The sequence below is a fragment of the Biomphalaria glabrata genome, chromosome 14 (assembly GCF_947242115.1).
Source record: "Biomphalaria glabrata chromosome 14, xgBioGlab47.1, whole genome shotgun sequence".
Classification (NCBI taxonomy): Eukaryota; Metazoa; Mollusca; class Gastropoda; family Planorbidae; genus Biomphalaria; species Biomphalaria glabrata.
This window is the reverse complement of record NC_074724.1, coordinates 28,740,888-28,764,463: the sequence shown is the minus strand read 5'-3', so window position 1 is coordinate 28,764,463 and position 23,576 is coordinate 28,740,888. Positions and strand designations below refer to the sequence as shown.

The following is a 23,576-nucleotide window of genomic DNA, read 5'->3' as shown; positions in this document are numbered from 1 at the left end:
AAACTCAAGTAGGCTGGAGCCTTTGTTTTATCACTGTAACATGCCTTGCCATTATGGTTGCTACTGAGATGCTCACGCAGTCGTTTTTTTTTTTTCCCATCCTCAGCTTACATAGCGTGTGTGTGTTTATGTTTGAGTTTCAGTGTGAGTGTGTGTGTACTGACATGGATGTGTTTACAGTTTTGTTTATATTTAATCTTGCATTGCTCTTGTTTTTTTTTTCCTTCTTTAAAGGGGGGTGAGGTTTTAATTTCACTTGGCCAGGTACGTTTTAGAGAGCAGAGCGATGACGTCATTCCCAGAGATTTGCACCCTCCCCACCCCTCTCATTCTGTAATCGTGTACATTTATCACGAGCATGCACCCGTGCTCTCTCTCCTTCTCTCTCTCTCTCTCTCCTTCTCTCTCTCTCTCTCGTCTTTTCCCTCTTCTTAACTCGTGTGTCTCAGAATCTCTGGCATCTGTTCAGAGTTAATGGCCCCTGTTAAATTTTCCTTTATTTGTCCAGGCAATGAACAATTTACTCGAGTAATCTCCCCCGTCTCTCTTATGGCAGTGCTGGTTTTTTTTTTTTTTGAAAGACTCCGCCTTATTAAATTACTTTATCCTCGTTTATCTTCCCCTGATGCCATGTAAATATGTTTTTTTCCCCTCTTATCTTTCACACAATGAGACTTGAGGGGGGGGGGTCGGGCGTGGCGGCAGGAGAAGACTAGTCAAATTATACATTGTTGAAATTTAACTTCGGCACAAAAGAACAAAAAAATGTATCCTCTGAATCCTGAGGCGTCTTAAGGCAGAAGCGTGTGTGCTCACAGAGTCTATATATATATAACATAAGAAAATAGATGATAGTATTACGCGTTCTTTCGTAATCACAGAAGAAATCGGGAACAATTGTAATGCTGGCTAATAATTTGAAACAATCTTCAGACTAAGCACGATATTATCTCCATCCTGATTATTGCTTCGATCGCCCTCCCTACTCACTATCCATCAGATTGAGCTCTCTTCCCAGAATTTTGGTATTGTTAAAGCTTACTGATTTAGGTCAAAGTCAAAGGTTTTCAAAAACTATATCAACTAAGGGCCAGAACGATGAAAGACACATCCAGTTAAGAAAATTTGATCACACTCCTTAAGATAAGAAATATTTTAAAATCCTTTAAAAAAAAACCACCACCACCAAAGCCTACCTAAGGGGAAGAACTCCGCACTTACAGCTACATCACTCAAAAATGTAGAAGTTATTTCCCATTTTGACATTAAACGAAATAAATAATAACCAACAATTGAAAGATTAAATAGTTTTTTTTATTGATGAATATTGTGTCAGGTACAATAAATAGTTTTATTTAAAAGTTTCAACTTGATCCGAGAATGTGTATCGGAGAAATAACATGTTCAATAATCTAAGAGGAAGAAACCATACATCTTAAATCGTATCTGTGAATATTGAAGGATTAACTTCCCTTGTTGGTATCAAACAAGACTAATAATTACCAGTAATTAATGGAAATGGACTATTTTTAGCGGCCCCCGAAAGGGGAAAAGACGCTATTAGTTTTGTGCGAAATGTCTGTCCGTTTAGATCTCGTAAACTAGAAAAGATATTGAAAATCCGACATCACAATATTTTAGACCATTCAAAGTTCTGATGCTACGGCTACTTTTTTTTTTTCCTGAAAGCGAAAAATTTAATTTTTAAAATCAGTTATGCAAGCAGTTTTTTAAAGAGAAAAAGCTAATTAGTATGCATTATAAGTTAGACCTAATTTAAAATGAATAATGATCTTATAAATTTTATTTCACTAAACATTTCTTACATTGCGGTAATTTTTTTATTTTTTTATGAGGATTCGAATAAGAGATTGAGCCTTTTCAAAACAATTAGATCAATTATAAGACATCAGTTAGGCCAGGGGAGGCGCGGTGGCTGAGCGGTAAAGCGCTTGGCTTCCGAACCGGGGGTCCCGGGTTCGAATCCTGGTGAAGACTGGGATTTTAAACTTTGGAATATTTGGGCGCCTATGAGTCCACTCAGCTCTAATGGGTACCTGACATTAGTTGAGGAAAAGTATAGGCGGTTGGTCGTTGTGCTGGCTACATTAGGTGACTGCAAGCGGACAGAGAGTAGGTGACTGCAAGCGGACAGAGAGTAGGTGACTGCAAGCGGACAGAGAGTAGGTGACTGCAAGCGGACAGAGAGTAGGTGACTGCAAGCGGACAGAGAGTAGGTGACTGCAAGCGGACAGAGAGTAGGTGACTGCAAGCGGACAGAGAGTAGGTGACTGCAAGCGGACAGAGAGTAGGTGACTACAAGCGGACAGAGAGTAGGTGACTGCAAGCGGACAGAGAGTAGGTGACTGCAAGCGGCCAGAGAGTAGGTGACTGCAAGCGGACAGAGAGTAGGTGACTGCAAGCGGACAGAGAGTAGGTGACTGCAAGCGGCCAGAGAGTAGGTGACTGCAAGCGGAAAGAGAGTAGGTGACTGCAAGCGGACAGAGAGTAGGTGACTGCAAGCGGACAGAGAGTAGGTGACTGCAAGCGGACAGAGAGTAGGTGACTGCAAGCGGACAGAGAGTAGGTGACTGCAAGCGGACAGAGAGTAGGTGACTGCAAGCGGACAGAGAGTAGGTGACTACAAGCGGACAGAGAGTAGGTGACTGCAAGCGGACAGAGAGTAGGTGACTGCAAGCGGACAGAGAGTAGGTGACTGCAAGCGGACAGAGAGTAGGTGACTGCAAGCGGCCAGAGAGTAGGTGACTGCAAGCGGACAGAGAGTAGGTGACTGCAAGCGGACAGAGAGTAGGTGACTGCCAGGGGACAGAGAGTAGGTGATCACAAGTAAACAGACAAAAGTCTAAATTCAAGAACATACTTCAGAAACATACAACTTGTGGGAACATCTCGCTGTGTGACCTCACGATACAGTCGAGTGGCTCATCAAAAGATAGGGGCGAATTTAAAAAAAAAAAAAAGCATAACAAGAGGCCTAATCATACATCAGTAGTACCCAGCCTGTTTCGGAAAGGGGGTCAGAGATATATCCCTGGCGTGTTTCACAGGGCTTGCCTACACAAAAATCCATGTTTACCAAGCAGGGGTTCTCGCCATCCTTCTATATGGTTCTGAGACATGGGTACTATACAGAAAGCAACTAAGATTTCTAAAACGCTTTCACCAAAGATGCTTGCCCTTCATCATGGACATACGGTGGCAAGACCGCACTACAAACAGCGATGTCCTTGCGAACGCCGCTATGGACAGTATAGAGGGACAGGGTTAAGGTCCGACAATTACATTAGGCAGGGCACTTATGCCTTATGGGGGACAAACCTATGCCAAAAGTACTTCTTTTTGGCAAGCCGAAAGATGGTCGACGTAACAGAGGTGCCTCACGGAAAACCTCTAAAGACCAGCCTTGGTGCCAACTTGCTTTAACTGACATAGAAGAGAGCACCTGGCTGCGGGCGGCTTCGGAACAAGACAGGCTGAAGTCACTTACAAAGGCCGCAGGATACATATCTAAGGCCAAAAGAAAATCCGCTGCCGAGGACAGAGTAGACGGCGAAAAGAAAATCTCAATCGACCACCGGCGGGAAATGGTTTTGTCTGAGACGGATGTAGAAAAATATGTAGATTGCAGCTGGGGCTGCGTAGCCAGGGGAAATACTGCATTCCTCGTTAATCTTCGGACTCGAAGAAAAGCTTTATTATTATTTTAAAGATCACGTCAAACATTACTTGTCAAACAGTACTTTCTAAGACTCACTTTAACGGTGGCCTTCTTTTTTTTTTCGGTTGGCCAATGTTCCGGTGTCCAATTTACCGGTGCCCGATTTTCCAGTGGCTTTTCTTCCAGAATTCGAGACTACCACTTGTTGGACCAGGTTAGTCAAGCCAGATGTTAGTTTGGTATCTAGGTCGATGGTCCTCCTCGGAGCTTATCTATGTTTCACAAAATTGTCTTCTTTGTCTCCTCTCACCAAGTATTGTACAGGCCTGGTTCTGTTGGACTGCTTGCTATATCTCATGGTCATTCAACACAGTTCATCCTTTACTTCAGTGCTACAGCTTCAAAATCCATTTATTACATTTTTTTTTCACTGGCCATGAAGACAGCGTCTTTGGTCTTGGCTTGAGATGATAGAACCAGGCGACAAAGATCTATCCCCCCAGTGATCACCAAACTACGGCTAGCGAGGAACATCCGGCCCGTCATGCGGTGCTAACCGGCACCTGAAATATCTGCTCGCTGAGCAAAATGACGTCATCGAGGCTCAGTTCGACTGCTGAAGCGGACGGTGACGGTTGCGAGAGAAATTCAAAAGGCCCGAAATCTGAACTTGGTTAGGCATCGCTGATCTATCCCGATAATGCAGGGGCGTAGCTAGGAATTTTCCATCGTTTAGGGGCCAGGAAGCTTGACCACTTTGGGGGTTCTGCATTTTGCGTAATATTTAATTTTTAATGTAAAAAAAAATCATTTGGGGGACCCCCTTCAAGTGGGGGCCTAAGGGGGATGTTCGAATTTCCCCCCCCCTGCGCCCCCCACCCTAGTTACGCCACTGCAATAATGTTGCCCTCCCCCCTTGTGCCTTATTAGCAAGCTTATATCAACTCACTCTGTCTGGGTGAAACGTATCTTCTAGCACACCCTTTTTCACAATGCACAATTATTCATTGACATAGACAAGACGCGAATAAAAAAAAAAGTGAATTATTTTGTTTGATATCAACAACGGAAATCAATCCTTCAGTTTTCACAGATACGTCTAAATATGTAGGGTTTCGTACCCATAGATAATTGAACACGTTATTTCTCCCACACCCATTCTCGGATCAAGTTGAAACTTTAAAACAATTATTTATTACACCAAAAAAACAAAAACATGAATGAATTTATAAAATTTAAACACCTAGTCAATTAATTATTGTTAATTAATTATTCTGCTTCATATCAAATAAGGGAAATAACTTCTAAATTATTGGAGAATATAGTTGTAAGTGCGGAGTTTTTTAACTTACATATGCTTTTTTTAAAAGGATTTATTATATATTTTGCTTATTTTTCTAGTAATTCTTTATTCCGTTTCTGATAATAATAATAATAATAATAATAATAAAAGTAATAATAATAATAATAATAATAATAATAATAATAATAATAGCAATCCCGCTACAAAACAGAACCAAAAAAAAACGTACCTATAAAATGGTTACTCTTTATGTGGATCACCGATCATTACCCCACCCCAAACTCTCATGATCCTCTTCTTTTCTTCCCCCCCCCCTTTCCCCCCAAAAAATTACCCCATCCTTCCTCACACCCTGTGCCACAACTGAGCTCCGCCTACTACCACCACTAGTTGCCCGGCGTGTGGCGGGCTTTTCGTGTACGTCTGCTAGGTTCTGGTGTGCTGAGAGTAGTCTCCCTTTGTACCCCCTTCTCCCTCTCTTTTCCTTTTTTTTTTTAAACATTATTTTTTTCTTTTTCTTTCAGCGCTGAAGGTATAGCCCTGCCTCACCGCTTTCAAGTTGATGCCTACCTTGATCGCCCCCTCTCACACCCCTTCCCCAATACACTTCTAAAGGAATTCTAACGACTAGTTTTTTTCCCCCTTCTGTGTGTCTGCGTGCGCGAGATTCTGTTATGTGTGCTGTTTCCCACAGTAGCATTTGGCTAACTTTTGGATACAGAAATTCACCAAAATTTGTTTCAAAACGAAGTTTTCTGCAAACAGGAGTTACCAGCATTCATTATTGACATTGGAGTTAATTAAGACCCTGTGGAAGTTGCCATTCAGAGATACTTAGATCTATGCAGATCCAGATCAGGCAGTCATAATTGAATTAGATCTTGATCAAGAGTGTAGATCTCTAATGTAAGTGTGTGTTTTATGTAAACAAACCCGATACAAAAATAATTTCCATCAATCGATTCTTTTTCTACCACCGACCAAGATCTAAGCCTACTCGCAGTTTGAAAAGGCTAGGTCTGTAGATCTAGATAGAATTCGATCCAGATCTAGAGTGATTAGAGTCTATTACTAGGTAACTAGATCTATAGATCTATCGCAAGTCTAGTAAATGTTTTTCAATGAATAATAACCCGATAATTAGGTAGATTTAAACCAATTTTATTTCTACAACCATTGGCCTACTCCTTATTTCTAGATCTTGGAATCTATTAATAGTGAATAGTGTGTTTCTTAATTAGCGTCACATTCTCTTCTTAAAATAATCATAACAGCCCACTCAGAGAGTAACCGGGCAATACCGAGACGATTGATACATTTTAATTAACGAAATCGACTACGCCCAAGTACCTCATTGTCTGATGGAAGTGGTAGTATCGAATCTCGCCTGCGAGCAGACTGTCTATCAATTATTCACTTGTTCTCTATTGAAAATCGAACCGCCCGTCAATTGATACAAATTTTACGAAGTTAATCAAAGAGTCGAGCCCACAAGCTAAAACAATGGCTTAATTCAGTTCAGTTCAATATCAGCTTGCTGAATATCTAGATCTATTGTCCAATAGGGGGCATATGTCGTTGAAAAAGGTATACTAGATATGATGGTTTCTCTATACAATGAACACCCAAGAAATCTGATTTAAAGGCAATTATTTCATTATAGTAGTATTTGTTCTTCGTAAAGATGTTTCATGTGCGTATGAGTGGAGCACATCACGCAAAACCCCATACCAATTTCTATCTTTAAAATGCAAAGTCTAATTGTGGTGGCTAAGAATATGCATATTATTTAATTATAAAATTTTAGATCTTTCATTAGACCTTTTTTTATTTTTAGTTATAAAAAGTAGTTCTAATGAGGCAGCCAATAGTTATATGCAAGTAAAACCTAAGCTGAAGGTCGTAGCATTAAATCCTGGTCTGGTTGAAGGGTTCTTATCTTGGGATTCGATGAGTCCACTCCGATCTGAGGACTTGACCATTGACCTAAATAACGTAGCTGTCCCACAATACCTGCGTGTCAAAAAGTGATTTCCCCTTTCACACGGTCTGTGAGGATATTTAAAAGCTACAGTATTTCAAAGAGGCGCGACCATCGGTGGTGGAAGTCTTAGTGTAAACATATCAATGCCTTACCACTCATTTATCTTTTGCTTCAATATTTGGCCTTGACCCTTTACTTCTTGGACTAATACAGGAATGTGCGTTTTACACGAAATTGAAGACGCCAGAACTTCCCCGTTGATCGTGACAAAATCGAGACGATCTCCTTATGTAATGAAATAAAACACGTTCTATTCACCGAGGCTTAAACCAGAATTAAACAATAATTTATCAGCGTTTCTAAAGCACGAAATACCGAGCGATCCTACAGAACATACATATATGCAATTGTCTACTTGTTGCAGTCCAAAGTCTATAGTAAATGACAAGTAGTCTACAGCCTTCTATTGGATAAAATCTACTACACGTTATTCCAAGTAATATACATATGATAAAATTAATTTCAATATCAAAGCCACAGAAATAAACTGAATATTAAAGTTAGCCCGACATTCCCGTCTCCTCTATTTATACTTTTCATAAGTTAAAACTAGATAGTGGCCGAAAAGCAGAAACGACAATCGAAATAAATTAATTACCTCCCCTGAATTGTTTTTGTTTTCATAGAAGGGACATGTAGTACTAAAAAGCAAAGTTGCAGAAAAACAATTTACACTCTTTAACATTGAACCATTTTCATACTCGACAGTATTCTATGGTCATCAAGTGTTGCCATTCCATATTTTATGTTTTATTTTATGGATGGCTGCCTGGTCGTGCGGTTTGCGCGCTGGACTGTCGTTCGGATTTATCGACGGTCGAGAGTTCAAACCCTGCCCGCTCCCATCCCCTGTCGTCCTGCGGGAGGTTTGGACTAGGAAGTAAACTATCTTCAACTCTGAAGGAACATCCGAAACATGTAAAACATTTTGTCTACGCCATCGTAATATATATCTATGATAAAAGTGACCAGATCCTCGTCCCATTTCTACGTACACACCCAACAGACCGGCGCTCTACCATACTGGACCTAGCTCTATGTTTAACTCCTAAAATGATTAGTATAGTAAGTAAGGCTTTGTCTTCGATTCCAAAGATTAAGTATGAGTGCAGATTTTCACGTGATTACTTAGACCCAGCAGCGACCTGCCTATTTTGCCACATTTGAATGGAGACGAAGCCTTTGTCTACCGGGTGGTCTATTTAAATTCTCTTTTCGTCGCCTGCGCCTCTGTCTTCGGTAAGGGCGTTTCTTTGAGCCTCGAAGTTTGTAATAGTAAGTAAAAAGTCTTGCTCTTTTTCTTGAGGCGCATTATCGATTCGATGTAGATCCCAATAACACTATCCTAAATGTTTTTAGTTTATAATGATAATGCCTTGTTATAATTATAACAGTTAAAGTGGAACGCAAGAATATTTCGTTATTCGACTTAATTTAATAAGACATCGGATGCACCAGATATATGCACCAGAACATATTGGATATATACAACTTAAAAACAAATTCTTTGTGCTACTGAACAGACATAATTAGTCTTGTTGCCTTCGACCTTTCATTCAAGGATATATGGACTATTTATACACGTTGTAACCTCTGAACTGCCGTCAACACTTCTGACTTGGTAAGTAGACCTTCTGTTTGTTACACCGGCTCTTTATCGCCCATATTATTTTAATGTACTTTTTTTTTTCTATCAATGGCTTTTTTTTTTACTGTTTACTGCTTAGAACTAGAAGCTCCTACATTATAACCATTTCATTCATCCGTCTTCCTCCGCCCCCCCCCCCTCCCACAAACCAAATAAAAGAAAAAAGTTTATTTGCTTAGCTGACATTTATTGTGCACGAGGCTAGCCCGTAAGTAGAAAATGGTGCCGATGCGTCACAGGGTAGAATCTACCACTTGACACATCACCTGGCTCTCACTTAAAGCCTATCATCAATGTATCATCTTAAATTAAGATCTCGGCGCCTCGTGGGTTGGCTCCACGCCTCCATCCAGCTACGCCTCTGCAGAAACAGTGTCGTTCTTCCACCCCATCATTTTATTTACCCATCCCTTGTCACTCGCATTTGTTTCGTTCTCTCTATTCGTTGTTTTTAAAAATATTAATGCATTTTATTATTTCATCACGTAAAGTATATATGTACAATATATATCTACACTAGCTTTCTAACACTATATATTGGAATGCGTCCATGTATCCACCAACCTACCCCTCTTTCTGCAGAATCAGTCATCAATTAGGCTGTCTTTTTGTTTTTCGATCAAGATATAGGTTTTTCGTTTGATGCCAACATTCCCTGGCAATCCACTTTCCACACTGTGACGTCTGCAGATCAAGATATCGTATTCTCTATGCTAACACATTTGAGTAACATGCTTACCTACCGCAAATAATCACGTAATCTTCGCGTTGCTTCATGCGGGATTACCTCACCATTATAAAGCCTTTTCAAACAAGTGTTACCCAACGTGCGAATGTAAACTTTAGATTTAGACCAAACTGGCAACTCTTAAAAGCCGTGGACAAAGAAGTCATTGAATATTTTGAAAAGTGTTGAAATAGTGGGCTCTGTACTGGCGTTCTCCGGCACTGTGCATTGATATTTGATTAGCCAGGGCTCCAAAGCTCAAGTACACTATTTCGAAAATATAAAATTTAGGTCTTAGACTTTGTGATTTTTTAATAGTATAAAACCGGATATATTTATGCCGATAGAGCACCACACTACAATTATCTTCAAATTAAATTTGGCCTACGTCTTTTGATTTTGAATACGGCTTCAACGGGAATTTCCGAACTCGACTCAATTTAAATAATAATTTTGTTTTCCTCATTAGCTTGAAAACTCTTGACATGTGGGTGAACAGTGGGTGTATTCTGGACATTATTTCTTTGTAAAAAAAAAAAAGCTACCTAATTGGCTACACAATGAAAACATTAGTTTATAATTATTTTTGTTCAAAATATAATCATATTATAATTAAATTATGGCAGCCTGGTCGTGCGGTTTGCACGCTGGACTGTCGTACAGATTTATCGATGGTCCCGGGTTCAAACCCTGCCCGCTCCCATCCCCCGTCGTCCTGCGGGAGGTTTGGACTAGGAAGTAATTATCTTCAACTCTGAAGGAACATCCGAAACATGTAAAACATTTTACAAACATTTAAATTTGGCTTACTTCTTATTATTCAGAATACGGCTTTAGTGGGAATTCCCGCACTCGACTCAAATGTTTCTTTGTGTTCAGTAAAGAGTTGAATAAATTAATAGACGTACATAAACACATATAATATATATATTATACCTAGATTGGAAAACGAAAACAAATTCTTATCCAATAATGATCAGATCACAGACCTATATATGTACCTTGTTATGTACGTAACTCTTTTTCAAGCAACTACTTTACAAACTAACGCCTTGTTTCAGCTTTTTTTTTTGGTAGTTTTTCACGACAATTTTTTGTGTACTGTTAGATATCTACATGTCCAATCTAGGTGTAATATATATAGGTCTGTAGATGAGATATAATTTTAATGTTCAAAGTTACAGAAAAAGCGGATTGCTGAGAAATACTATTTGTCTATTTATTTCAAAATATCTCTAGTAGTCTTCCTCTTTTCATTTTCTTCCGTGTTTTCTTTAGGTTCCATTATAACGCCCTAAACACGTCTTCATATCGATTTCTGTTTTTACTTTCTTTATTATTCTTTAAAGAAAGTACACCGAATCTTTAACAAAATCAAAATGTAAACAAAGAGGAGATAACTGTGATTAACTTGAACATGAACATCTCCCATAACACATCTCTTTAACACATCTCTTTAACACATCTATTTAACACATCACATTTCTTTGCAATAGCACCCCCAAACACTTGACACTCTAGTTGGTTATGCTATCTTACTTTGCTACAAACGTCCTACCTGGCTCTAATAGATTACTTAGTTACAGCATGTTGCTCTAGAAACGTATGTTGCTTGCCGTTAATTGAACTGCATTTAATTTGTTATTACTTTTGTAGCCCATTCATTTTCCTTTAAAATAAAATCAAGTATGATAAAAGATTAAACAAAATAAAAAGTTATGTTAATTTTAGTAACTCTACCCCCCCCCTTTTTCCCTTTTTTTTTTGAAAATGTGTTCGTCCGGAAAACTTCATTTATTTCGATCAAAATAATTCGCACTGAAAGAGTTAATTAATTTCTAGTTTGACCCCCCTCCCCTTTTTTCTTTTCATTTATTTTTACTTAACTACACCCCCCTCCCCCACCTTGCACAAGACTAAAATGACTTGGATATTCGTGATAAAAAAACAAAACAAAAAGGAATCAAAGCAAGTAGAATCTAGATCATAAAATGTCTAACACTTCCTGCCTATTGATCCGTTGGTAACCCTATTACACACCATTCAATGCAACGCTTGTCTCCAAAGGGACGCCACTGGACTTTTTTTTGTTCTCTCACCATTCTTAAAATAGCTTCTAAGGGCAGCAAATCTCATCCCTACCAAACTCTAATAAGGTCTTGTTATAGTCGTTTTTAAATCTACTAGTGTACAGCAATAAAGATTAGGTCTGGATTATATTAATTGTCAGCTTTCTGTCTTTTCAATCGCTCCCTGGGGCCATTAAAAAAAAAAACATCATAAAAAATGGCAGAATTTGGGTTACTTTTGACTAAGACGGTGTCTCAAAAAAAACGGAAATGTTTGCCATTTTTCGGGACCTTACTCTTGTGTACAGATATGCTCACTGCGATATATAAAAAAGTCAGGCACGAGCTTATGAATTATTGTAGTTAGATGATACCTACAGTGCAAGACACTTTCTACATACACAACGGAATGTCAAACACACACACACATATAGACACACAAACTTACTCATACACTGGCACATAGACACGCACAGAAGTACAAACATACTCACAATTACACAAACACTCACACAATCATAGAAACATGCACACACAATCATACAAACCTATCATAATCACACACTCACACAAACACTCACAATCATACAAACATATACAATCACACAAACACTCACACAGTAATACAAACACAACCACACAAGCAAACACAGACACACAAACAACAAACACACAATTGATAAAACAAACGTTCTCTATACACAAAATAGGTTGCAAGAAGATTTAAACTGTTTTACTTGATAAGATTCACAGAAATAACAATGACTATACTTACTGAATGCACCTAGCACTGTTAACAAACTTAATGTTTAGCTCAAGGCATAAGAAGAACAGAGAAGATAACACTGAACAAAGAGTTTCAAAGACAAAGTAATATAATAGTATTGATAAAATTATATGATACTACAAATACGGATAAAAGCTACATTTGCTTTTGTAGGATGTGGGTTTCAAAGATGCTCAATTCAACACGGAGACTAAGGTCCACACTTTCTTCAAAGCGTCTATTCTCATGCACTATGGATCAACATTCTTCAAAACTTTGAAACCGAAGTAAAATGTTTAAATTTCTCTTCACCCTAACTTTTTTTTTTTAAATATAGACTTTAGTTGAAAGGTTAATAGCCTTGAGCAGTTTATCTATTTGCTTTAAAATCGGTTGTCTTTATTACAAAGCTTATATCAACTCTGTCTGTCTGGTAGAAACGTTTGTACACGTTATTTCTCCAACACTCATTCTCGGATCAAGTTGAGGCTTTGTTAGTAACATAGACAAGACATGAATCAATAAAAAAAGTTAACAATTAGTCAATCAATTACGGGTAATTAATATTTGTGTTTGATATTGAATAACGGAAAAAGCTTCTACATTATTGAGAGACATAGTTCGTAAGTGCGGAGTTCTTCCCCTTGAATATTTAAAAAAAAAAGAATTTTAGGTACATTCAGTCAGACTAAATTTCTATATAAAACAATTAGGTTCCATAATATCGCCATCACACTTCTTATTATCGCTTTCTCTTCTATTTTTCGCTAACTGAATTTTATTACTCAGTGAACGTAAGGAAAAGGATCTTAAACATCCAACTGTAATCAAAAAGCAGATTACTGTACTTAGTTAGCTAGTTTAGTTCAGTGCCATATTTAGACAAGAAAATGGCCCTTAACTACTTGAGATACGGGGCCCCCCTGTAACTCCAGATAAAGGGCTAAATATTTCTTGGGGGCCCTAAGCTATAGCTTGTGTTTCAGATAGGTCAATTATGTCCTGCTTTAGTGTGGACAATCCCCAATACTTTTTGAAACACGAATTTGTTACAACGAAAAAAAGTCTGTTCTATTAAAACAAATATATAAACATATTCACATAGTATTAAACCTGATCTAAACCGAACAAAATTGAAAAACCGATTCAGTATTTTTTTTTAAAAAAAAAGGTAATCCTAAAGCGACCACATTTAACCAATTTATGAACCGATTTCCTCTATTAAGATCAATTCAAGCCGTCTGCTACTCCGTATCCCTCCATTTCCTGCAGTGTTCTCTCCCTTGGGATACCAAAACATTGACCGAAAGGAAAGAAACGAAAAAAAAATGGTGGTGGGGGGGGGGATTACCATGTACTGATAATGACCTATCGACTTCAAAAGCCAAAAAGGAGCTGGAGCTGCCAGCGAGGTTGATTAATTAAAAAGATGATTCATCTTTATCTTGTGTTCTCCAAAGGTCAATAGCAAATCTTGTCCCCTTCGTAAAAACACTCGTTTCTGATTGGTGAATGCGAATCACGTGACTCAATGTAGATAAACAACCTCCATATACATCAAAAGGCAGTTTTTGATGTAATAAAAGGAACTCTCCGATTTCCAGAAAAGAAATATTCCATACAGATAATTCTTAACTGGCGCCATGGATTCTTTCGCCTACAGAAAACAATATTAACGTGTTTTGTTTTCTTTTACACTCAGCACTTTTTTATTTCTAAGAGATTAGAGATTTTCATTAATGTTGGGGAAAAAAAGCTATAAATAGCTAACGATTTGGTGTATCCGGTGTGCAAAATAAAAGAAGTGTTGATATAGCTGTGCTTTTTAAAAGTTATAAGTCGTCTGCACGTTTATAGCCCTGCAGAATCACATTTTCTAACCTCTTTGTAGTCAGTTTTTTTTTTTATTTCTTCTTTTTTTGTTTGTTATTTAATTAGCAACATTGAAGTTCAATTTAGCGTCCTTGACATTAGTTTAGTTTATCGTAAAAAAAATCCCTATGGAAATATTGTTCACACTATAAGTCGCAAAACTCCAGAAATATGGATCTCTGCATACCTAGATTTACATAGATTTGTGTAGGGACAAGTTTTAGAATCACCATATTCTTTACTTATAGGTTTTTCAAAAGATTGATATCGATCATATCAAATTGGGAACAGAGAAGGTCACGTGACGTTAGAACGTGAATACAGCCACAGGATCAGTGCGCTACAGTTGCGTGGAAACAAAAGTGTTAACAAAAAAAAAAATTGTCATTTTAATTTACGTCATCTATTTTTAGCGGTTTTTTTTTATGCTTTCTGTCTGTCAGTTCGTGGTCACGCTTAGGTGTCAAAATCTACAATCGTAATTGAAAATCAGATTTCACTTTTGTGCTAGAAATAATTGCACCGATTTAACTTTTTTTTTCTGATAGATAATTCTTTTGTTTTTTAAATGAAATATGAAACTTTTTTTTTTTTACATGTATTGGAATATGGCAAATAAATTAGATAAAAGTGTTTTAAAAAACTTATTCTGCACATTTGACCAAGATAAATTTGCGTGCAATGAGTTAGTTCCGATTACCATAGGGGCCCACGAGTTTGTGTGAAAAACACAAACTCCTTCTAACGGCTTGTCTTTGTAATACTTTCTCTTCAACATACCTAGCTCATCGTCCTCTGTCTCAATTGAACCAGTTTTATCATCCTACACGCGCGCGTTCTCTATCTGAACGATGATTGGCTAAGCTTTGATGGCTTAAAGCTGTTGTCGGACAGCGTGGCATAACAATAGTGCCAGAGGTGGCTGATCCGAGCTGTCAAGACTGTAACCGAATCTTTGGATTCGTATTTTTTGAAAAATATATTCACAATAGCACATTTTCTTTGCTGAAACGCCATCTGCCGTTTAGGCCATCGTGCCCAGTCGTTTGCTATTCTGCTGCATGATGCTTTAACATCTTGTTGGAAGGGTGGGATATAAACGGTTGGCATCTTAAATAGCTAGGTAAAGTTCCCCCTTTCAGACCTTGTGGTCTATAGGGCATATGATGTAACGCTCATCTGTTTCTGTGGCCCACAGTTAGCGAAGGTGTCATGTGGCCAGCACAACGACCAACCGCTTTTACTTTTCCCCAACTAACGCCAGAAACCATTATTGCTGGGTGGACTCCGAGGCGCCCTAACGATCCCTAAATAAAAAAAATCCCAGTTTCACCAGGATTCGAACCACTCGGTTCGGAAGCCAAGCGCTTTGCCACTCAGCCACCTCGCCTTATGAAAGTGGGTAGCACTATTAACGAATGGATAATAAGGACTGGAGAGGATGACATCCAGAGGGGTGTCATGTCTTCACACTTTCGGTCCGAATATTTTTGTTTTGGTATTTAGCTTAAGATTTAAAGCTTAACGTATGCACCTCTTCTCTCTTTCCTTAGGGGACGCCCCTGCGTTCTGTCTCTAGGGGGATATCACCGCACAGTGTTCACGGAACACTTGATCTGTTCACGGACTAAATGAATGGATGCTTTGCACGGCGAGCTACCCCGTTGCGATGATTGCTCTAAGTCTGACTCGATGTCAGAAATAATTGAAGCCGAAATGAATTGATTTTTAGTGCACCAGGGTCACAGGCTGCTCATTTAGAGTACAGAACAGGAGTATCGATAAGAAAGTAAGGGAGTACATCAAATCTTCAAATTCCCATTTGACTGACGTTATTAACTCTTTCTCTCCATAATTATTTACCACATTCTGGTGGAATCAACGTTGGTATCGTCAGTTAGGAGAGAAAGAGTTAATATATATTCAAGATTTTCATATATGGCGGGAAAACTATAAAAAGCTAGCTTTTTGGTCCTTGACATTGCTTAGGTTATTGTGAAAATCTCCAATACGCTATTTAATTAGAGTTCTTGTCCCGGTTTATGAAACAAGAAAGTGCATCTGTGTATTTCTGCGTAGCCTTTTCACCATATCATATAGACAACTACATGACGTTGCAGCACGTGAGCGTATGTTGACCAGAAGGTTTACAGTTTAAAGCCTGCGTACTTTCCTATATATTTATCGACTCCTCTTTTTCTACTTTATTTTCCAAAAGATACATTGCAAAAAAAAAAACAACAACACCGAATTTTATGGTATCACAACAACAAATGTAAAAACTTTGTTCAGAAATTGTTCATAGTTCCTGCTTTCATTTGCTTGTCCTTTTTCCAGCCCTAGACGCATGAAAGTAGTATACAACCCACATGGGCTTGCACCTTATACGAAATGCATGATCTCCGAAGTTTTGAGGTCAATGTCTTTTTTTTTTTTTTTCTGACATTTAATATAACAAACTTTGGAATAAAATTCTTCGCTATTAAACTCTTTAAATGATTTTAAAGGCAGAATATGATTGGTTTCAAAAAATCGATTTTGCGAACAATCTGCCGGTGATTTCAAAACAACAAAAAAGTTGTGCTTCCTAGTAGTAAAAAAAATGGTCATAGTTTCATCCAGTACATTACAATCGTGAAATAACGAAACTAACATCACAGTTATTCGAATAGACTTAGACTGGGACTGGCTTCATGTCTGTGATTGGTTGGTAATATGTTCAAAGGGAATCCTGTCAGGGCATGATTGCTTTATATGCTTAACGTCGGTTATATTTATCCAATACATGCCTTTATCTGAATAGGTCATTAAGGTGAATCGTGGGATATTCCATTCTTTTTCAGTCTCAAAAAAATGTTTGGTTTGATTAAATATCTTCATTTGCTCCTCTACATCATATCGACAGTCCAGTAAAAATCTGAAGTGATGTTTCTTAACATCGCAATCTTCTAATGGAAAGGATAGAACACAACCTCTACGAAAGGATTATAAAATAGAACTTTTAATCATCAATAAGAAACTAGATCTAGAGCTAAACTAATCCAGGCATCCTTGTTTTCATCTTTTCTCTATCATCGACCATCAATGTCTTTTTTTACTAGTTCTATTAAGGAGACACCCATTAAAAAAAGAGATATTTAAAACCATTTAATGTGTAGGAAATTAGCGACTCATGACAGCTTACAAAACTCTGAATAATAAAATAAACGTAAATTTGGTACTGGAAAAAAACAAGACATCAAGCACTTCAGTTTTTAACACTGTCAATATTAAAGTGCAATGAATGTTTCAATGTCGTGAAAAAGGAAATCGGGGGGGTGGGGGGGGGGGTGGAGGAGGGAAAGTCTTTGCAGACATTTATCGATCGATTGAGAGACTTGGATATTATTTAGATCCAGGGGTACGCCTGTGACGCAATACTGAAAGGCACAGAAGCGAGTTCTTGCTTGAATCAACATTTATGAATAGATTGTATTTGGAAGGCTGGAGCAGACGTAGTAGGTGGAATGGAACTCTTTAAAAGCTTTTCCTTTAATGCAGGATTATACAGTTTGATTTATAATGCTGCGCTTTAATGCGCATAAGCCTAGTGTGTATGACCTTTAATCTCCAAGTGCCACCTCCTACCTAAGTTTGAGGCATAAAGTTAAGTACGGATTAGCGTGGTTTATGTTCCACGCCCACAACGAAAGGCTTTCTGGTGTCCCGCAGCCTTAAGTTAGCAACTAGATGTGCGTACTTGTAGCTCAGCATGTACTTGTGTCTTAGAATGTACTTAGTTGAGTCATAGCTTATACTTACTTTTGTCTTATGAGTCTTTGTACTTGTGTCTCAGAGTCTTTGTACTTGTGTCTCAGAGTCTTTGTACCTGTGACTCAGGAGTCTTTGTACCTGTGACTCAGGAGTCTTTGTACCTGTGACTCAGGAGTCTTTGTACCTGTGTCTCAGAGTCTTTGTACCTGTGTCTCAGAGTCTTTGTACTTGTGCCTCAGAGTCTTTCTAGTGTCTCAGAGTCTTTGTACTTGTGTCTCAGAGTCTTTGTACCTGTGTCTCAGTGTCTACGTAATTGTGTCTCAGAGTCTATATGCCTGTGTCTAAGAGCCTACTTGCTTGTGAATCAGAGTCTTTGTACTTGTGTCTCAGTGTCAACGTACACGTGTCTCTGTGTCTTCCTACTTTTACATAATTGTCTACGTACTTGTGTAATAGTGTCTAAACACTCGTGTCTTAGAGTCCACATGCTTGTGTCTCAATGTGTACTCGGGTATCAAAATGCTAATTCTCTTTCAATTCAAGATAGAAATCAAGGCATTGTCGTCAAAGTTGGCCCCCAGAAACACATGATCCTTACACTCCCCACCCACAGACCGTAGTTCTAAAAACAGAAACACTTTTTGTACTTTTTGTTTTCCAAAAAAAAAAATGTCTATTCAACCCACACACGATTATATTTGCGCGTCTATTCTGAAACGAATGCGAACTAAATACCGTCTTCTTTTATTACTTTTTTTTTTAAAGCGAAATTGGAGCATGTGTTCAAACAATGGTGGCGATGAAGTCTCTCAAAGACACTGACATATCTACATGTTTTATACTGTTAGGATCTGAGACCGATTTAGATGTAGATTATTAAAAGCGGAAAACTCGTGAAGATTAAACACACGCTCGGACGTTTTCGCCCTCATGGCAATCACGTTTCAGTCTATTTATCTAACCTTGCCCAATTAGCATCGGTTTCAAGTTTGAAGTTCAACTTCTCTTTCTCTTCTCTATTGAACCTTTTTGAATGCATTATTTGCAAGCCTCCTCCTCTCTCCCCCCTGAACTCCCTTTTCTTTTCCCAGACTTCCAACAAGGGCTGCCAACTCTCCCCATCTCTCTTTACATACGCGGGAAGTAGCTATACAACTTTCCAATCCCAAACTGTTTCAGCGGCCAATGCCATCATGCAGCTGCCAACTATAAGAGTGAGGAAAAAAATGACAAAAAAAAATCAATAATTTGGCAACACCTCGTAGAACTCCCATGCGATTCGGAGATAGCAGTCTGTCACTAGTGTAGTCATTTCAGTTTAGACAGCCATGAAATAGAATAAAATAGCATGTAGATTGATTCATTTTTTAAAAAAATTATGGTAGTTTGTAGTTGATACATTAAAAAAAAGTTTACATGAAACTTCATAAAGTAAACAAAGCAAATGCTTTTATCAAGTTAGAACGATTAGGAATTTGTTATCTCTATCATAAACAGGGGAAGTTCTGACTTAGAGACAATGACGTGACTAGTAAAAACAAGAATAGGATTTTACTAAGAATAACGAAACTTAAATAGAAAACTTCTGAGGACTTTAGAGAGAGCCAGTTTTTATGGACGTAGAGATTCAGCTTGACAACATTCGACGGATCCCTTCGATGTTATTAAACGTCTTGTTCGACATTCACTATCAGGGTCGACTATCTTATATTGTTGGCCTTTCGCCTGTGTTATTGGATCTCGTGATTTGACTGTTACCTCCGTTTGATTGATCTGCATAAGACACGGCGTGGAAGTGCCCCAAAAGGTTTAGTTTTTGTTATGTTTGTCTGTCTGTCTGTCTGTTTTAGGCTACTTATTTCGAGTGTTCCTTCAATATTGATGATCCTAGCCCAAACTTTCCGTCGAAGGATGGCGGCAGGCAGGGTTCGAACCTGGGACTATCAAGAAAGCATACCACACGACCAGGCAGCCATCCATAATTTAAAAAAAAAACACAGATTATGTCATAAAATTAGTGCCAACCTGTAAATGTACATAGAAATATTAGTTTTCTTCTAATATAATTTTAAACCTTTAGCTGAATACTATCATTACTAATGTGTGTGTGTGAGTGTGTGTGTGTGTGGAGGGGCGCGAGGTGGCCGCATGTTAAAATGTTGCTCAGAAAAGAGCATTATTCCCTTTAAAATCTGGGGAGTAAGAATGTCAGCAGTTTTAATACGCTCCAGTGTCCACCCAACCTTAAACCCAGAGAAAGAAACAAATGAGCTTTACATCATCTGCCCCATGGCTCGCAAACTCTGAAAGAGGAACGTAACTCGCAAGCTTTGAGAGAGGGGAGTTTTCTTTCTTTTTTTTTTACTATATTATGTCATTCACTTTAAATAGAAATCAAATGTGTTCTGCCATATAGCATATAAAGAAACCCATGTACAACATTTCATACCACAGACGCTCCCATGTACAACCACATTGCACAGACGCCCCCATGTACAACCACATTGCACAGACGCCCCCATGTACAACCACATTGCATAGACTTCCCCCATGTACAACCACTTTGCACAGACGCCCCCATGTACAAACACATTGTATAGACTTTCCCCATGTACAAACACATTGCACAGACGCCCCCATGTACAACCACATTGCATAGACTTCCGTCATGTACAACCACTTTGCACAGACGTCCCCATGTACAACCACTTTGCACAGACGCCCCCATGTACAACCACATTGCATAGACTTCCGCCATGTACAACCACATTGCATAGACTTCCGCCATGTACAACCACTTTGCACAGACGCCCCCATGTACAACCACATTGCACAGACGCCCCCATGTACGACCACATTGCACAGACGCCCCCATGTACAACCACATTGCACAGACGCCCCCATGTACAACCACATTGCATAGACGCCCCCATGTACAACCACATTGCACAGACGCCCCCATGTACAACCACATTGCACAGACGCCCCCATGTACAACCACATTGCACAGACGCCCCCATGTACAACCACATTGCACAGACGCCCCCATGTACAACCACATTGCACAGACGCCCCCATGTACAACCACATTGCACAGACGCCCCCATGAACGACCACATTGCATAGACGCCCCCATGTACAACCACATTGCACAGACGCCCCCATGTACAACCACATTGCACAGACGCCCCCATGTACAACCACATTGCACAGACGCCCCCATGTACAACCACATTGCACAGACGCCCCCATGTACAACCACATTGCACAGACGCCCCCATGTACAACCACATTGCACAGACGCCCCCATGTACAACCACATTGCACAGACGCCCCCATGTACAACCACATTGCACAGACGCCCCCATGTACAACCACATTGCACAGACGCCCCCATGAACGACCACATTGCATAGACTTCCGCCATGTACAACCATTTTGCACAGATGTCCCCATGTACAACCTCATTGCACATACGCACCCCCCCCCCATGTACAGCCACATTGCACAAACGCCCCCATGAACGACCAAACTGCCTAAAGAACTACCTTTACACTAAGACTCCCCGCCATTGTATAGCCCATGTTATGTACAACTCTCTCCATGTTGACTAGTCTCATGAAACTAACTTAAGTGTTCATTATTCCCTAACAAACGAAACCAATCATCTTTTTATAAGGTTTAAAAAAAAAACAAATGACATTCGTTAAGATAGAACAAAAACATAATCCATACAATAAGCTCGTTTACTATTACTGTTAATGGTCTTGGAACAAGCGAGGGACGTCGAACAATGAAAGTAGCCTGGCCATTGTCTCTGAGACCAAACTCTAACAAAGTGATTCTTCTCCGGGTCTCACATCAAATGACCGTTTTATTTTTCTATTTTATTACGACTCAATAGACAACATTTTCCGACCTGGTCTTTTCATTTGTCTCTTTGTCATCCCGTAAACTAAGAAATTTTCTTTTCAAGCGATCAGAATGGTGGTCGATCTTTATTGAAGTAATTGGAAAGTAAATCAAATTGCTTTTTTTTTAAAGAGAGGTCTTTAAAAACCTTTTTTTTTAATTATTATGCTACTTTTTGAAAATTCTTTCAAGGTTTATGGAGCTAAAAGTCATTATTTAGGAGCCAAACTAACTATTTTGTAGCTAAAAGTAACTAGTACGAGCCAAACCAATTATATTCAATAAAAAAGCGGCAATTATTTGGTAGGCTTTATTTATAAATACCGAAGTTGCTAATTCTGGCTACATTAAGAAAATTTAACTAAAAAAATATATTTAATACAAAACATTAATTTGGTGAATTGCTTTTTATTTCTGTTGACTGATTTCCGAAACTAGATCTAGATTGCGAATTTTATTTCCAACATGCGTTTGAGATGCGTTGAATAAAAAAACGAAACAATTCCAGTCTTCAGTCTTTGAACTCTTGGGAGGAAGCTTCTTCAGTTACGTAGATTGTTTTATACGTAATTCACTGTCTTTTAAGTCACTTCTTATCTTATATAATGCAGACGTTACTTCAAAAAAGAAGATGATTACGTCCTACGCGTCATGCATTTAGTCATGCATATTAACCAATGACTTAAATTCTGCCAAGTCACTGGTTTTCCTGGCTAGCTCAGGCAACCCATTCCATGCTCTAATAGCACTAGGGAAGAAGGAGTATTTGTACAAAGTTGTCCTAGCATATGGGACGAGGAATGTGCCTTTATCTTTGTGTCTTTCAGAGTATTTTATTAAATTTTGTTTTTGTATTTGAAGATTATGGTTCAGTGTTTTATCTATAATTGCTACTTTACTTTTGAGTCTTCTGTCCTGAAGGCTTTCTAAATTTAGTGATTTTACTAATGGTGTTACTCTAGTCAAATGTGAATATTCGTTTGTTATGAATATCACTGCTCTATTTTGTTTCTTCCAGTTTCTTAATGTTTTCTTGAGTTGAGGGGTCCCATACGGAGGATGCATATTCTATTATTGGCCTAACCAAGGTTAAATAACATTTTAGTTTTATGTTCTTATTTGATTTATAGAAATTTCTTTTAATTAACCCTAATGCTTTGTTGGATTTTTTTTTGTAGTTTCATCAATATGTGGATTCCATGACAGTTTTTCATTTATTATAACACCTAGGTATTTTACGTTTTTAGTCTGTGTTACCGGTTTGCAATGAAAGTGGCATTAATTTGTTTTAGTTTTTTTGTTACTCTTAACAACTGACATTTTTCTGGGTGGAAAGACATGCTCCAATTTGATTCCCATTTCTGTAATTCATCTAATTCTCTTTGTATAATATCTGTGTCTTGTGTTGTTTTTATTGTTCTATATATTATGCAATCGTCTGCAAATAATCTGACTTTTGTTCCTGAACTACTGCAATTTGGTAAATCATTTATGTAAATTAAAAATAGTTGTGGACCCAAGACTGTTCCTTGAGGTACACCTGAGTTCACTGTTATCGGTGTTGATTTAGAGCCATTTGTTATTACAGTTTGTTCTCTCCCTATCAGAAAATCTTTAATCCACTGATGCAGTGGACCATTAATGCCGAAATATTTTAATTTTTTAATCAAACTATGGTGGTGAATTTTGTCAAAAGCCTTGGAAAAAATCTAGTAAGATAGCATCTATTTGTTCACTATTATCTAAACCTTTTGAAAAATCATCAATTAGTCCTATTAGTTGTGTTTCACAGGATCTATATTT

At 38.4% G+C, this 23,576-nt stretch overlaps 1 protein-coding gene across 5 annotated transcripts in view; it reads left to right on the top strand.

Annotated features, from left to right (window-relative positions):
* The first annotated feature begins 5,467 nt into the window (after positions 1 to 5,467).
* LOC106052517 (nephrin) overlaps positions 5,468 to 23,576 on the top strand; it is a 195,777-nt gene continuing 177,668 nt past the window's right edge. For 2 of the 5 annotated variants that reach the window (XM_056011051.1, XM_056011046.1), the window contains exons 1-2: positions 5,469 to 5,888; positions 8,421 to 8,647. The gene's annotated coding sequence lies outside the window, so the exon portion shown is untranslated. Of the gene's footprint in view, positions 5,889 to 8,420; positions 8,648 to 23,576 lie in introns of all 5 variants that reach the window. The other 3 variants (XM_056011053.1, XM_056011052.1, XM_056011050.1) reach the window with 2 other exon arrangements.